The sequence below is a fragment of the Rhinichthys klamathensis genome, unplaced genomic scaffold (assembly GCF_029890125.1).
Source record: "Rhinichthys klamathensis goyatoka isolate OS25496 unplaced genomic scaffold, OSU_Roscu_1.1 h1tg000301l_1, whole genome shotgun sequence".
Lineage (NCBI taxonomy): Eukaryota > Metazoa > Chordata > Actinopteri > Cypriniformes > Leuciscidae > Rhinichthys > Rhinichthys klamathensis.
Window position 1 is genome coordinate 1,095,911 of NW_026606820.1, and position 16,099 is coordinate 1,112,009.

A 16,099-nucleotide genomic window follows, 5' to 3' on the forward strand; every position below is an offset into this window, starting at 1 on the left:
TCACATTAAAGCTCCTTCCATCAATGAAGGAGACTATGTAAATAGGAAGTCAATGCATAGCATCAATGTGCAGGTGACAATAGATTTTTTGGATGCTAAATGTTTGGGTGTTTAAACCATTAAATCACCCTCATCACTGGTCCCCACTAACTAGGTAATATGTAGCCAAGAGGAACCCCCAGTGAACCCAGTAGACCAAAGAGATGGCAGGGTGGTACAAGACATGATTTGCCAAAATCACTTTAATTAAAACCAGTTAACAGTCAAGTGTTGTTCATTGTTTCTTTATTTCCTGTAACAAAAGACATTTGTATTTATTACTTTAGATTTCATTCAACAACAAATGACAGATTAATGTTTACATACTGTTTCCCACCTTAAGCTAGTGCTCCAGCAATTCAATTTCAAGTCTGGCCTTTTTTAGGTTAAGCCTTTTCTCCTCCATTTGAAGCTGTATAAGGTCCATCTCCATGTCACTTTTTCTGATTTGCTTTTAAAGGTGGACCTTATACAGCTTTTTGGCAGGCAACTAGAAAGACTGAAAAAGTCTGTAATACAAACACAGACCAAATATTTAAATGAGGAAGGAGAACTGCAGAACATTTCTTACACTGCTAAGATTCTGTGTGGAGGTAGATGGACCCTCATCTGTATTAAAATCTCCTGCCATATTCTGTAAAATGACAATGACAATTTATTTATTCTCTTGTGTAAAAAAGGGGGAATATGCATCATACCTCTATGGGCCTCCCCACATTTTCTGTTTCTGTCACAGCAGAAGTGGTCTCTTCATCATCATCCTACAGTGAAAATAAGGAAGGATGCTTGGTCTAGCAAACAGAAACCTAAAGACAATAATCACTTACAACTGTGACAGAGTGTGGTGTTGCAGGAGGATCCAATAATACAATGTGGCCATCAGCAACCAGTGGCGGTTCTAGAGGGGGGGCCAGGGGGGCCAGTGCCCCTGTGACAAAAAGCTTGGCCCCCCTTGTGGCCCCCCTAAATGTGGAGTTTGAAATAATTTTTACAAAACTGTTTTTTGCTATCGTTGTATGTGTATTATTTTTTTATTTTTCTATCTTTGTGGATTTGCATTTTCACGTGACAATTCGCATCACATTCGCGGGAATCGCGGCAGAATGTTTGAAGAGGTGAGTGCGCGCGCGCGGCCGGGGCGCTCTCTCTCTCTCTCTGCTCGTTATGCACTGTCAAGCGCAGCAAGCGGACGCTCTGACGGGTTTTAGAAGATAAAATACAACCCGAAACTAAAAACAGACCCGGCTTCTATTTGAGACCGGCCTTTATGTACCCAAACCTGTCGCCACACCAGGCGTGTAAAAGAGACAGGCGTCTATTCGGGACTCGGCTATTATTTGAAGTTTCACGGTATGTACGAGGCACTGTGAGCTGACATAGCATTTGTCTATCGTCCTTTCACTGCTGTGTGCAGTTCATAGGTAGGCTATGTCCCCAAATTAGTTTTTGTCTTATATTTATATCATATTATGTTCTTATATTAGAATATCACATCAGCAAGAGTGCCGTTTTCCCGTGCACAATTGCAACTGTGATATTTATGTTATACAACAGTTAAATTAACAATAAGTTAACATTGGGAGTTACTTTTTAGACACAATATTGTCAATATTGTTTGTTTTCCCTTTATTTCGCCGACTAGAATTTCATAATGAAACCGTAGTGAGTCTCAATGCAACACAGCGATGATTTCTTGACTGAAATCCGCGTTTTGAACGAATCACTTGCTTCTTTCCCGAATAAATCGGCCGTTTGAACAAATCGTTTGAATGAATGAATCCCTCTTACAGGGACTTGCCGCCGCCTACTGGCGGTTTTAGTTTCATATTTAAAGTATCCTTTAATTAAAACGTTAAACTTAGAAATAATTTCATATTTAAATATTGATTTGAAAAAAATCTCATAGCTTTATTTATGCAATTGTAAATGGAGTGTAAATATATTAATGCCACTTCTGTGTCACCTCTGCACTGCAAAGATGGATTTTGATTGAATTAATTAATTTGACTGGTAACAGTGGTACTGTATAATTATTGTATAATTAAGTATTATTGTATAAATAAGTATAATTACTGTATAATTTGAATGTTAGTATTTGACATAAAAGGTGATGCATAACTCTAAATAAGTTTAGAAAAAATGTCCATATATAGGTGAAAATGCCCCTGGAAATCAATTTAAGGTGGCAAATATTGCCCCTTAATTAAAAAATGTATTTCTGTCACTGCTGTGAATCGACCACTGCATAGAATATGAAAAATAGGAATATCTTCGTGAGTCAGCTGTCAACAACAGGCCTAAACCAGCCATGGCACCAGCACAAAAACACAATCAGTAAAATATTATCTAATTATTAACAAAATGTTGAAAATGTTGAAATATATTTTTGTCAATATTGCACACCTCTAATGTACGGTATTAATTTTGATTTCTTTAGGTCTTAAAAAGCCTTAAATTGGACTCTAAAAAGTGTGCAGGAACCCTGTAAACGGTTAGACATATCAAGTCAGTTATTTTCAGTAAATGAATTAATAAGCTTCTTGGTCCCCATTGCTTTTGCTCTATAGTTCTCAAAATGAAGAGAAAGAAGGACATCATGTCTATTACAGTTACTGTGACTAATACTGAATATGTAATGCAAATGTAAAAATATAATGGAAATGCAAATACATTGTTGAATGATTATAAACACGGTATTTTCCCTGTTAATGCCTGCAGCAGTGCAGAAAATGATATGACAACAATAAGGTCTAAATGTAACTGGCCCCTCTAACAGTACAACTGGCCCCAGCTTGGCCCCCCCAGTTGAAATGGGCTAGAACCGCCACTGTCAGCAACTGCAAGATAATTAAACCATGATAATCATGCATATTCAATTCTCAATGTATATTCTTAAGCAAATACAACTAATAAAGAAGGACATTAGGAGCATCTAAGTACTAGTAATAAGATTACAGTATACAGCATATGCAGTCAAAGCAGCATGCATACTGCACAAGTGAATCAATGACTGTAAAATGAATTCAAAATGCCTTTTTAAAATGGTGACAGTGTTGATGATTTTATTTATTAAAACACTGACAAAAACAGTGTAAACATCAATAAATCATAAGTATTAATATGGCACACCTACATTTTATAAGCCACTTGTCTTGGTAGCTGAGTCTGACGAACTGCCCCCTGGAATCCCATCGACCACAGGTGGCCCTTTATTAAGGGACAGTGCCAGCTCCTCAGCTCCCTTCTTTCTATTGGCTACATAGAAAACTAAATTACATTTAATACTAAATTAGTATTAAATGTCAGTAACAAGTTTAGTAAGTTTAGAAAATATTACCTTGCTGGAGAATGTTTTTGTGTTTCATTTTGACTTGGCTCACACTTCTTCTGGCTCCAGAAGGATTACACCTGACAAAACGAGAAGCCAACATATAACTAGCCAATTATGTGCATTACTACTGTAATATTAAGAAATGTATGGAGGCCAACAAGTAAATACTTGTCTATTTTTACTACATGCCCCCAAAGAATTTTTGCGTCACAAATTATAAATGGGGTAGGCTATTTTCCCCTTTCATTGTGACTCACAAAGGGAAAATACCCCATTTATAATTTTCTAAACTCAAGCATTTACTCTGTCCATTATTATTTGCCAAGCCAAAACTTTCTTTTGCTGATGCAGCAGTATTGTTTTTTTTTTATTATTTTTTTTTTTTTTTTTTTATAATGGGCTTCGGCTATAGTCTTCATAAGCAAGCATTAAAACCTCCAACTCAGTTTCACCGAAGTATCGTATGTAGCTCGCTTTTTTTCTCCCTTGGTTTCCATGGTGACTCCTGAAATCGGCGATCCATTGAAAATGTCTTTATGTACTCGTCGTGCGCGCGCATTAACTCTGGGTTACCAATAGGAGGTTGATTAAACTAACTCAACATAGGTGTTTTGGAACCGACATACCCAGACTAAGCAAGTTTGGGGTTAACCAACCAAGAGTTCAAGGTTTATCTGACGGTAAGTTAACCTTGCTTTCTGGAATACACCCCTGGTAGGCTATGAATTTAAACATCCTGTTGTCAATATATGGCACTGTGGAGATATGCGTTATTGTAGCTTTCTTCTTCGTTGGTTATAACAGCTCAAGTGCAGCCTCTGGCGTTGAACACAAATGACAATAGTGTTTCTTCGATGAAACTCAGTTATTTAGTGGAAAATACATATAAATACGACTTAGACATATTAAGTAAGCTTATGAGAATTCATTGATATTTCACTCAATCTGCTCACCGTTTGGACTAGAAGCCCTAATGGAATATTTCACATGACAAATTCACCAGAACTCGCGTGACTGAACAGGTATGTGCTGCTTTATCACATTCTAAGGACACGTACTCGCAGAGATGTAAAACTGAAAAGTGTTTGTTTTGCGTTTGTGTGTGTGTGTACAGAAGACATCGTTGTCATAACGAATCACACTTATCCTTGAAAATGATTAAAAACGCTGTATTATTCATGTCAGGCAAGTAGTTAGCGAGGTCACTTTGTAAGGCTTACCTGTCTAGACTGAACACGTGATAAGCATACACATGACTTCATGTTTTCACAAATTCGCGTTTTTGTAGTTTACACGGAGACAATAACGGTATGGTTTTCAAAATCTTGCACTTTAAATCCCTTTTTCAAAAGTTTGCGTTTTCAGGCCCCCTGTTGTGTAAATGAACGGCCAAACACATTAAGTTTTCCGTTTTGGAAAAAGGGGTAGTGTAAAAGCCCCTATGCTGTTGGGTTTTGATTTTGCATGTTGTGATTTGTACTCGTGATACAAATTAATATTACTTTAATAATAATATAGCCTAGTATATTAATCTAATATATAGCATCTTATCATTTTGGCCTCTTATGTCATAATGACTTGTTTTACACAAATGACTTTTTATGTCATATTTAACCAAAGCAAAGTTTTTTTTTTTCAGAAATGGGCATCCATACTTATGAGCTGGTTCTTTTAGTGAATCAAAAATACACCACAACACCACCATACTTCAGTTCACCAACAAATAGGATTTACAAACATATACCAGTGTAGTCTGATTTATGAATAAACAACACGTATGAGCTGATTATTTTAACGATTTGTTAAAAAAGACTCACCAACTCAGTCTGATGGATCCTTCACTGAATGAGTCAAGAATGATTCTTCTTTTTTCATTTGGAACACAATGAAGGCTGTCAGATCAGTTTTTAAATATGTAAACCAAAAAGTTAATTAATTGTTTAATGTATTGAATCTGACTAGACAATGCTGCAAATTTTTTTTTGACATGTGAGTCTGTGGTGTAGGTGCAATTAATACAGTAATACTGGCATGCAGGAGAAATGATTCAAACAACACATAAGCTAGAAACAAACTGAAGGGACTGCGATTATGGATTGTAACTTTCTGATGGATCCGTTTGTCTGTGTTTGAATAGCAGTGCATGTCACTTCTTCAGCCCCTAAACTCTTTCTCTCGTTCTCCATCTCCCATTCCCTCCTCCTCACATACAAACATCCCAGACTCCTCCATCTTAAGTTGTCTCCCATTTTTAATCGATTGCTCTATCACAGAACAGCTGTTGTGTGGTGTGATCCATGAGCTGCTCTACACATTAGTTATGCCACACACAGACAGTATCTGGGTGTCCCTGAGAGCAAGACAGCCCAATCCATCCCTGCCGACTCAAATTCTTTCACTTGACGTATTCAGCAGAGCACATCACCGTGAGCTGAGCCTGGAATCACTGATAAACCTTCCACTGTTTGGATGTATTGTCTGTATTCCTGTAATGTCAGGTTGTTCTGCTGTGTATGAATTAGTTGCTTTGTCTGTTTTGACTAGGAAGTCACTGCGAAGGCACACATATTGAACCTCTGTTGTGTATTTCAGATCCTCTGCAAGCTAAGAAAATGTGGATTTAAAAAAAAAAAAAGACCGGATTAATTTTGATTGAAGAATGCAACATCTGTATGGTGTTGGCATCTCTTTCAGAGTTCTCTTTGCAGAAGTCTATGTGTTTCCTACTCATTTGTGAGTTAGTTTTGTAAGTCGAATTTCATAGTTTTTTTTTTTTTGCTTTTTAGACTTAATACCACTGCTTGTGGTAAACATGGGCATTTGAGTTGGCTGCCTTTTGAATCATGAGTTCTTAAGTAGGGAGATTTTCTTTTCAACTGGCTCCTCTGTGCTTTTGAAGAAGTGCAGGCGTCCGTCTTAACGCTCGCTCCAGGGGTATAAGGTCTGGGGCTTTCGGTATTCTCCTGATGCCTAAGTCCTTACTTGAGGGATCTTGCATTTTTACTGCCCTACTTTGCAAAGCTCTACTAAATGTGTAATGATGCCCTCGTGTCCTGCAAGATTTCAGTTTAATTCGGAAAATCTTGAATTCATTTTGTATACTGCGTTGCCGTTGGGTGGAGGGAAAAAAAGGATAGAGTATATAAGTGCGGTTTGTGTGTGTGAGCAGTGTGAGCTTTTACCAAGTCAAACGTTCCTCAGTGATAAGCACATGTTTAGCTGCAGGACTGAGGGGGCAGAGGAGCACTGGTGCAATCCTGATAGCAGAGACACACTCTGTAGCTGTTTCTCAAGAGTTTATTTTATGTGTGTTTGTGAGGTAAAGAGAAAGAGTGTATGTTAAATTAATTGTCATTTACCTGCTTACCACAGTCAATGTCAGTGGTGTTTACTGTTTATCAGCGCGAAGCTGGCCACCACTCTGGACTTCTGTGGTTGGTTTTCAGGGTGTTTCCAGGTGGTTGCGCTCTGGTGCAAATGTGCGTTTAACTCCAGTTTTTAGATATACACTCGCACATTCTCTAAGCACGTCCCCTCATTTTGAAGTGTGTTCAACTTCGTCAAGTGGGCGAGGGGAAGTTTATTTGCACATTTCAGGCAGACCCATAGACCGTCCGTGCAACATTACAACATGATTGTGACATCACAGCAGATCATGCTTAATTTACCCCCACCCCACACAATTCTAGTGTATGATATTGGAGTTATTTTGACATTCAAACATAATACTTGTAGTTACCTTAAGCTGACTGTTATAGTTTATTGTGTTGCTATCATTTTTGTTTGTGTCATTTTCTCCAACAGAAAGCATACATGCAGACCTAATGATGCATAAAACAAATTCATAAGGAACAAAACTGTAAATAATAAATCAGCTTCATTGCGGATTCCAAGAAATCAAGGGCCTAGGGCAGCAGTCGGGAACCTATGGCTTGCGAGCCACACCTGGCTCTGACGAGAGGTTTCGCACCCTTTACCAATAAATAATTTGATAAAATATTAAACGTACATCAATAGAGATTGGTCAATAACAGTTTCTTCCAAAGTTAAAGGAGAACTCCGGCGCAAAATGAACCTTTGGTCTAATTACACATTGTTACCTAGTCAACCGTTATCTGAGATTTGTTTTCATGATTATCGAACGTAAATAGTTTTATCTCTAAAAACAGTTTAGCCTATAAAGCTAGTATAACGCTAGTATATTGGGCATAGATCAATGAAAAATAAAAATCGCTTGTTAATACCACTAACAAGGCTCAAAATAGCCCCACACTAGCACGGTAGCATAATGAGGGTCCCTACCTTCAAACCGAAGCATTGAGAACTTTGTCAGTGTCCAGACAGTTTAATAAGAAGATATTTTTTACATAGTCAACTTCGCCTATACAGGCAGAAGCCATCTTTGAAAAAGAGTCTCTACCAGTCGATCTACGAACGCCGATCCAAGCCTGCTGTTCGCGCTCACCTTATCACAACTTATAGCTCGTTCACATCTCACCAGCGCACTTGGATCGGCGTTCGTAGATCAACTTGGAAGTACAGGTTGTTAACTTGACCAGTTGTCTCAGGTTGAGAGAGTTTGATTTATTTCGCTAGAGTTAAATGCACTTTATATGGTGTAACTGTTTACTTTTCTTACAAAGATAATACTTGAGGTGCAGGATAAACCTCTTGCTGTCTGTCGACATGCAATAAATATCGAAAATTACGTACAAACACCTGTCTGTTCTACTCATTTCAACTGACTTGTGAAAACTGCTAAAAAAAATCCAAATTCTTTGACATATAGCAACTTTTTTTTAACAGTAATGCAAATAGTTACTTTACCTGGTAACGAGTTACTTTTATTATAGAGTAATTCAGTTACTAACTCAGTTATTTTTTGGAACAAGTAGTGAGTAACTATAACTAATTACTTTTTTAAAGTAACGTTCCCAACACTGGTCGTAACTAGGGATGAGTCGCGATCTTCGAATAGTCGAATAGTCGAACTGCGTTCGAAATTCGATCTTTAAATTGCTTATTCGAATATCGTTACATTTTCGCGCAACTCCACTGTGACATAATTGACGGCGCGCCTACTGTCACAGATCGCGCAGCAGGGAATTTTCCTGTCAGGGACACAAGGTGTCACTAACATGAATGAAACCCCCTCCTGCGCGATCTAGGATACCAGTGTTTTATACATAAGTGTAAACAAACAACAGAAGAAGAGCATTGTCGTGACCGTTAACTCTGCGCACAGCAGAGGTGGATAGACTAACCTTTACTGTCTATGGTAGTAAGTAACTGTCTATGGTAGTAACAAAGTAGGCTACATTTACTTCACTACGTTGGGCGACGTTCCTCTCGTTATTTTATTTTAATGCAATACATGTTGTTAAATGTGTAGTTTATTCCAAGCGCGCTGTGTCTTTTTTATGGGCATGAGCGATGCTCCATTCACAAATGAATCACTCTTTTGAGTCGATTCTGTTCAAAGACTTCATCAAACAAGTTGGCAGATCTGTCTAAATCGGTTCGCGAATCAGTTTGAATGATCTGTTCAGTTCCTCGCGCACTGAATCGTCTGAAGCGCTTTAATTCACACTCGACACGGAGTCGTAACAACAAGAAGATTTAAGAACATCAAGAGCGTTGGATGAAGTTGCCGTGGACCTACAGTTTAGTCTAGTGAAAGCAAATCTGCAAATGCTTCATATTTTTGCCAGCGATGAAGATCTAGTTGAACATCTTCGTATGATGTCTGTGAATGAATGATTCCACAGGACGATACGATACATTCTAGTTCATTTCATTCAGGTAATACATTTTACAACCAAACAGATTATTACTCGACCATAGCACTACAAGTATGATGACATTATCCGTTTTTTGGACATATACATTCATTTATAGGCTACATTAAATAAGCTACCATTGTCCACAGTTTATGAAATGAACCGCCATCCCGCGGTAATGTGTGTGTGTATTGCGCAGTGGCATCACACGAATAGTTTTGATTGAAACTAATTTGTTTAAAAAGTAGGCTTTTGCAGTAACAAGGCAGGTTTGCATTAAATCATTATGACATTATTTTTTTTATCTAACGAGCATCTGGTTTGGCGATGCAAAAACGGACTGTCGTGCTTGTTTTTTTCTTCTATGTTAACTACCGGTATGTTAAAAAAACGACGAAAACATGTTAATTGTTCGAATAATAAACAGTTTGTTTGATGACAAATCGCTAAAGATGAAATTGGCCTCCCTTTCTGTCATTGTGAGTGTGCGTTTTTTTTTTTTTTTTTTTTTTTTTTGATTTTCGAACGATAGTCGACTTTTGCTCCTCGATTTTCGAATGTCATTTTTGGCAGAAATTCACATCCCTAGTCGTAACCTAGACGTTCCCTTTTGAAAGGGAACTCGCACTGCGTCGATGACGCTATTAGGGAACGAAGTACAATCCCACCATGCTGAGGGGAGTGCATGCCAATTATGGCTCATGAGTCATGACAAAACATCAGAACTGGCAGTTTCAACCTGAAACGCCAAGAAAACACTCCCCCTTCGGATGGATGCCCGTCTCTATGTTCAGGTAACGGTTTCACTATTGGTTTTGTGAGAGACTCTGTTTGGGAAAACAGACAGGTTGTTGGCAAGACTAGGTCAGTAGATTTGATCAGGTCAGGCTCCCTGGTGGCATGTGGGGTTGACTCTATGTCCCCCTCAGAAAGTGACTGGACAGGACTCCTTTCGGACCCCCTAGGCTATGTGACCCTGCACCACAAAACCAGTCACATGGGTCTTTTTTTTTAATTGAGATTTATACATCACATGAAAGCTGAATAAATAAGCTTTCCATTGATGTATGGTTTGTTAGGATAGGACAAGTCTAAAGATTGACCAACATTATTACATTATTTTTGACATATTTTTCTTATAATTTGATGCTTCCAAAAGTTCATAAAGAAGTTCATTATGACCTTTTTGCGTAGCTGTCAATGGAGGGACAGAAATCTGTAAAATTTCATAAAAAAATTCTTAATTTGTGTTCCGAAGATGAATAAAAAATAATTAATGACAGAATTTTCATTTTCGAGTGAACTAACCTTTTAAGAGTCTGATAAGTGATAGCAAATATGCAGAACTGTTTTTATTGCTTCTGATTTTTACAAAATAAGTTTTTAAAAGCAAAATTATATGTTTAATAATTATAATACTATTATAATTATTATTATTCGATGCATATTTATGCATAAGTGTCTATGCAATCTAAAACTATTTTTAATGTAATTTATCGTTAGACCTGATATTTGAAAATATATACAGTATATAGCCTGTTAAGTGGAAATGTGTTAATATATCAGTAAAAATATTAATGGGAATCCATGTGATCAGAAATTTTGTGCGAGGGCAAATGATTTCCCCACGCATATTCTGCGACAAATTTAATTGGTCCCACAGATTCCCAGATCCCACAGATGTTATTGACCAAAAGAATGGTGTTTGATTCATTTATCGCTTCATTCATCAGACAGTGGACCTATCTTCCCCGTGAAATATGTCTGTACCTTCGTCTATGGATTTTTTTTAAATTTAGCAGTTATTGGGAAAAGATACTCTTTTCACTCTTTGTTTGAAAATAAAGTTTATAAGTTGAAATATAATGCTGAATGTCTGCATAAAAAGCAGCACATTTCCACAGACAAGTCTGAAAATCCTTTTCATTTTTCCTTAGGTTGACCTTTTCCAATACTGGAAAACACTTGATGTGATACGCAGTTACGCACACTCTATAAGTTAGCTAAGTTGACCACATATTCTCATCCAGCCTTTTCATTCGCCACAAGGCCCAAGTTCCCCTTAGTATGAAAGACATTCAGTTTTGAAGTGCAGATGTGAGCCTGTAAGGATCATATTCTGTCATGTTTGGCATTCTGTTTGTACACATTCTACATTCCTCCGGGGAAACTGTCCTGCGCTGCATAAGGGCTGTAGAGAATTAAATACTGATGTTCTAGTCGCACACATACAACCATATATTTTTACAAGCTTACTTGTCAAAGTTTCGCCGGTCCCAAATTCATCTTCCCTCTGCCTTGAGTGAATTATTATCTCGGGAGACTTGGGTGACTCTCTTGGCACATTTTTTCCACAGCTCCATGTTGCACAGTGACGGTTTGACAGTCGATTTCAAAGCCTGTAAATCCCCCAGAATGCCGTTTGCCTTGTGCTTTGAGTGGGCATGAAGCATCTGCACTCCGACAAACAGCCAAACAGACACTACAGCCTAGGGATGGATGAGGCTAGAGAGGCTCTGTTGGTGCTGAAGGGGATAAAGGGGTGATGGGGGCAACAAATCACTCCCCCAAATCTTCCTGACAGCTCACTTGCCGTAGGGATGTGGAGCAAGGTTGGAGAGTGCCCCACTTTAACACCCCCACAGAGCCCTAACCCTGAGTGTATGGCTGTAAACAGTAAACACGTGCACACACACACACACACACACACACACTCAGGGGAACACTCCCACTCCTCTCCAGATCACAAAAACAGTGAGAAGAAAGAACAAAATGAAAGGGGGAGAGAAATGCTGGAAAGATTCTAAACATTTTATGTCTCTTCATCTGTCTGTCAGAAAGTCTGTGTGATTGCTGCTCTGATCCCAGAGCAGTTACTGTTAAAGCGATAGTTCAACCGAAAATGAAAATCGGACATTATTTACTTGTCCTTAAGTTGTTCATCCAAACCCGTATTACATTTTTTCCCCCCTGTGGATCCCAGAAGGTGAATTTCTGAAGAATATCCAGGTCACTCTTTTCAGTATAATTGCAGTAAAGGGAGACGGGGGCTGCCAAGCACCATGACAATAGTCCATATGACTAGTGTGTTACATTCCAAATCCGTGCAAAATTTTGCAGACATAGAAGTCACTTTTTAAACCCAGCAGATTTCTGTTGGTAAACAGCGAATTTGTATGGCCAACTTGAACTCGTTGTGAAATCTTTCGCCCTCATGCGTAAATCACGGTCATGTTGATTTCTTTTAAAATGACTGGATTTCACCCACGAAAATTTGTCGAAACAATGGTAATTGTGTTCCACACTTTTAGAGAAGTATTATTGTCCTTTTTGGGAACTCTTTTTTTATTTTTATTGATTCATGAATCAGATTGATTCGGTTCTCAAGATCAACTCACAGACACAATAAGCTGGTTGCAACTTGTAAAAGTTAACAGCCCACTTAAAGAACCAAATCATGAATTTAGAAGTAGTATGAATTTAGAAGACAGTTTGCACTAGTCGTGCAAAGTATTTTTATGCTTTCATACGCCATTTGATTAATTGTAAATGCATGAAAAAGAGTGACCAGTACATTACTCAAGATCTCTCCAAAGAAGAAAGAAAGTCAAATGGTCAAATTTATAATGCAATGAGGGTGAGTAAACGATGACAGAATGTTAATTTTTAGATAATTAGAGGCAATCTTATTAGTGAATTGAAAAAGCATAATGGACCAGATTATCACACAAAATGGCCAAAATTTCCATTTCATTTATTTCTAAGTGGTTGTGTAGCTCGGGCATTACTAGACACTGCTTATAGTGTGTCTGCACACAAAAGAGAGACAGCATTGTGCATTTTACTAAGAATGACTGTATTAATAATTTGACCTCCAGGGTTCTTCTTCTTTTCAGAGTGTGCTGGTCAGTTTTAAGGTCAGTGGTTCCTCAAAGGGCTTCAGAGTATAAATAAACTCTTTTTTGAGGAAAGATTGTTTTTATCTAAAGCCTGGATGGAGGGCTTTCTCTGTGTTTGTGTGTGTGTGTGTCTCTCTCTCTGTGTCTGTGTTTGTGTGTTAAGTATGTGTGGCAATGAAAATGACCTAAGGGCTGCACCCATCCGTCAGTCAGTTACGTGTGAGTCACAGCCTTTTTAATGATGAGGGAAGAGGGCCTTAAGAGCCGAGGAAATGTCGCGTTTTAATGGCTGAACTCTTTTTGGTTGATTTGGCCCTGGGTTCTCTGGGCATGAGCATAATGATGTGAAATCCATTTAAGAGCTGGGAAAGAACTGACGCTCAAGAGGAAGTTCTGAGTGCCACACCACACATACACACACTTAAGCTCACGCAACAAGACTTTAACACCCCTAAAGCCAGTTTCAGCCAAATAAAGGCTTAGCATGAGCCCATAGCTAGATGCTTATGTGGACACATTGACCTGTATCGGCTACTTCATTTTCAGATTTTAACCGCATGTCATTTCGTAACAATCGTTAGCATGGTTAGCACGTTAATTAGTTTATTCAGACTTCATGCTACTGTATTCTCTGATGTCTATGAGTAATGTGCCAATGCATGCAGAATTTAATCCATTTAGTTATGCTTGCTAAGCAGTGTAGTAGTCCATTACATTCTATACAGGTCCATTGGGGAAATGTCAGTGGAAGAAATGGAAAACACCAGTGACAACTAAGCCTAGAAGTAACCAAAAAACTTAGATATTAACCAAAACACAAAATGAAGTTTTATGTAACAAAGTTCGGGAGGAGCATGTTCAGGTAATCATCCAACCAGCACAAGACGAAGCCAGTATAAATAAAGCCTTCCCTTACCTCCTGTCTCATGACTAATTTCTCAGCATCCCACCACCACCCCTTCACCCCACATTCGGCTGGGTCCGCTCATAGATACCTATGATCTCTAAGGTCATGGGGGGAGTACTCTGGGGTCAGGCCGAATTCTGAGCTCAGAGCCCTCCCCCCGGACAGCAAGCCAAATACGCATTATAATATTACATCAGATTTCATTAACATGTAAACTCGTGAAAGAAAATGTTGTTAACTACAACTAGTGTTACTGCTATGCCTCTCAGAATTTGTGCTCTGCACAATTTGTGGTATGATGTTGATTGCCACAAAATTATTTTGGCTCATTTCTCCTTATCTTTGAATAAAATAAAATAAATAAATAACCAAGCAAGCAAAATTCAAGGTTACAGCACTAAAATGTGAATCTTTTAAAAACATGTTAATTCTTCAGGTAAAACTGTGTATTATTTGAGCTGTACAGTTGTTTTTGTCATTTTTACCAATAACTTTAGGGTTTTAGGTGTTATGTTTTTATGACAACGAAGGTGTAACATTTAATATGACTTTACACAGAAACGGTAATTTTTCACTTATATCATAACACGCGTCAGCGTTCCGACTGACATGGTCCGTATTATTCACTGCACCCTATTCCCTGAAAATGGTGTATCGGTTGAAGCTCATTTAAAGCAGCACTAAGTAGGAATTCCGTTTTTGTCAAACAGCGACCCCTAGAGTCGCTGTGGAGTACTTGTACTGTCGTGCATAGCACTCACGCAGAGATGGCTCGCACTCACGGCCGGATCCCCTCTCCCTGTACACCGGTACCTGTTCAGTTGGATGGACGCTGTAACGAGGGGAAATAAGGTATGGCCCCTTTAAGAGCTGCGCGCGGCCAACACCACATGTAAACGGCGCCGGGTTATTTTTGTTTGATGATCATTTTATCAGTTTTTTTTTCAGATCTGTTTTTTGCCGTAAAGCAATTCGTTACTTCGCGAGACCTGATATCACACGATACTTCCTAACACTGAGGCCGGCGGCTCGCCGGCCCAAAGTTGCAAGGGTGGTTTTGCGGCTCACAGGCACCAGGGGGGTGTGAGACGACCACCATTCAACACGAAATCAGTAATATAAACATTACAATGACTCCAAAGCTGTTCGGTTAAGGTAAAAAAGTTACTTGGTTCACCTTTAACAAAATGTGTTAATTCAGAACACCCTGCAACGTCATCAAACATAGATGACTCTTGAGTCAAAGATATTAGATAAGTTTAAAGTTTGATTACATTAAATAGTTCTATAAATAAATATACTGTATCATATCGTTTGTGCTATATACATAATATATCCATGTGTGTTTGTATAAATATAAATGCAATTATTATTTAATAAGTGTATTAATTTAAATGGTCATATTTTGATAGTCTGTTGCAATGTTTAATGTGAAAACAAACATTATTTGGTTATGTTCAGTTTGTCTCTTATCTTGTTTAACTAATCATGATAATTGCATTGTAGCTGTCATGTCTTGCACATTTTATACCCACAAACAACCGTGTACATAGGCGAAATTTACGGGTGGGACATGTCCCCACCACTTTTTGTCTGGGTCGATATTATCCCCACCACTTTTGAAACATCTCGCAGCACAGATGTAACTATACAAATAAATAAAACATCTCTAGTTAACTAGCAGAGCATTAATTTCGTTCGTTTGTTAAATAAGAGGCGATCTAGTGCTGAAATGTGTTGTTTTTGAAATCAAGTGATCAAAGTGCTCGTTGACTGCGATCAGTGGCGTGTATACAGTGTTCTCTTGTGGCCAGCGCACAGTCTTCACTCGGACGCGCGCTTCAATCCGTTGCGGAGACTCTATTCGTTCTGGTGAAATCACAAAGTAAAATGCACACAAACGTGTCCCTGCTTGATATACAACCACTGATAAACATAATCGGTTAGTGCGGATTAGGACCCAGAACATCTGACACGCTTGGCAAAAGTTCTGCCACTGGACCATTAAAGTGCATGTGTCACCGGGTCGGGGGAGGAGTGGACGCCAGATGACCGGCCGTCCCAGCCCCCGACTCACGTACCACCGCGAGGAGCCAACACCACAGAGGACACAGAGGCAAAGTAATGTAGAAAAACACAGAAT

General features: G+C 38.6%; 1 long non-coding RNA gene across 1 annotated transcript; it reads right to left on the reverse strand.

Moving 5' to 3' along the window:
• Nucleotides 1–394: 394 nt before the first annotated feature.
• LOC130103920 (uncharacterized) lies at nt 395–916 on the reverse strand. Its single transcript, XR_008809414.1, has 3 exons — nt 738–916; nt 611–673; nt 395–529 (listed from the first exon to the last, which is right to left on the reverse strand). It is a non-coding gene; the product is annotated as an uncharacterized LOC130103920 (long non-coding RNA).
• Nucleotides 917–16,099: the final 15,183 nt, after the last annotated feature.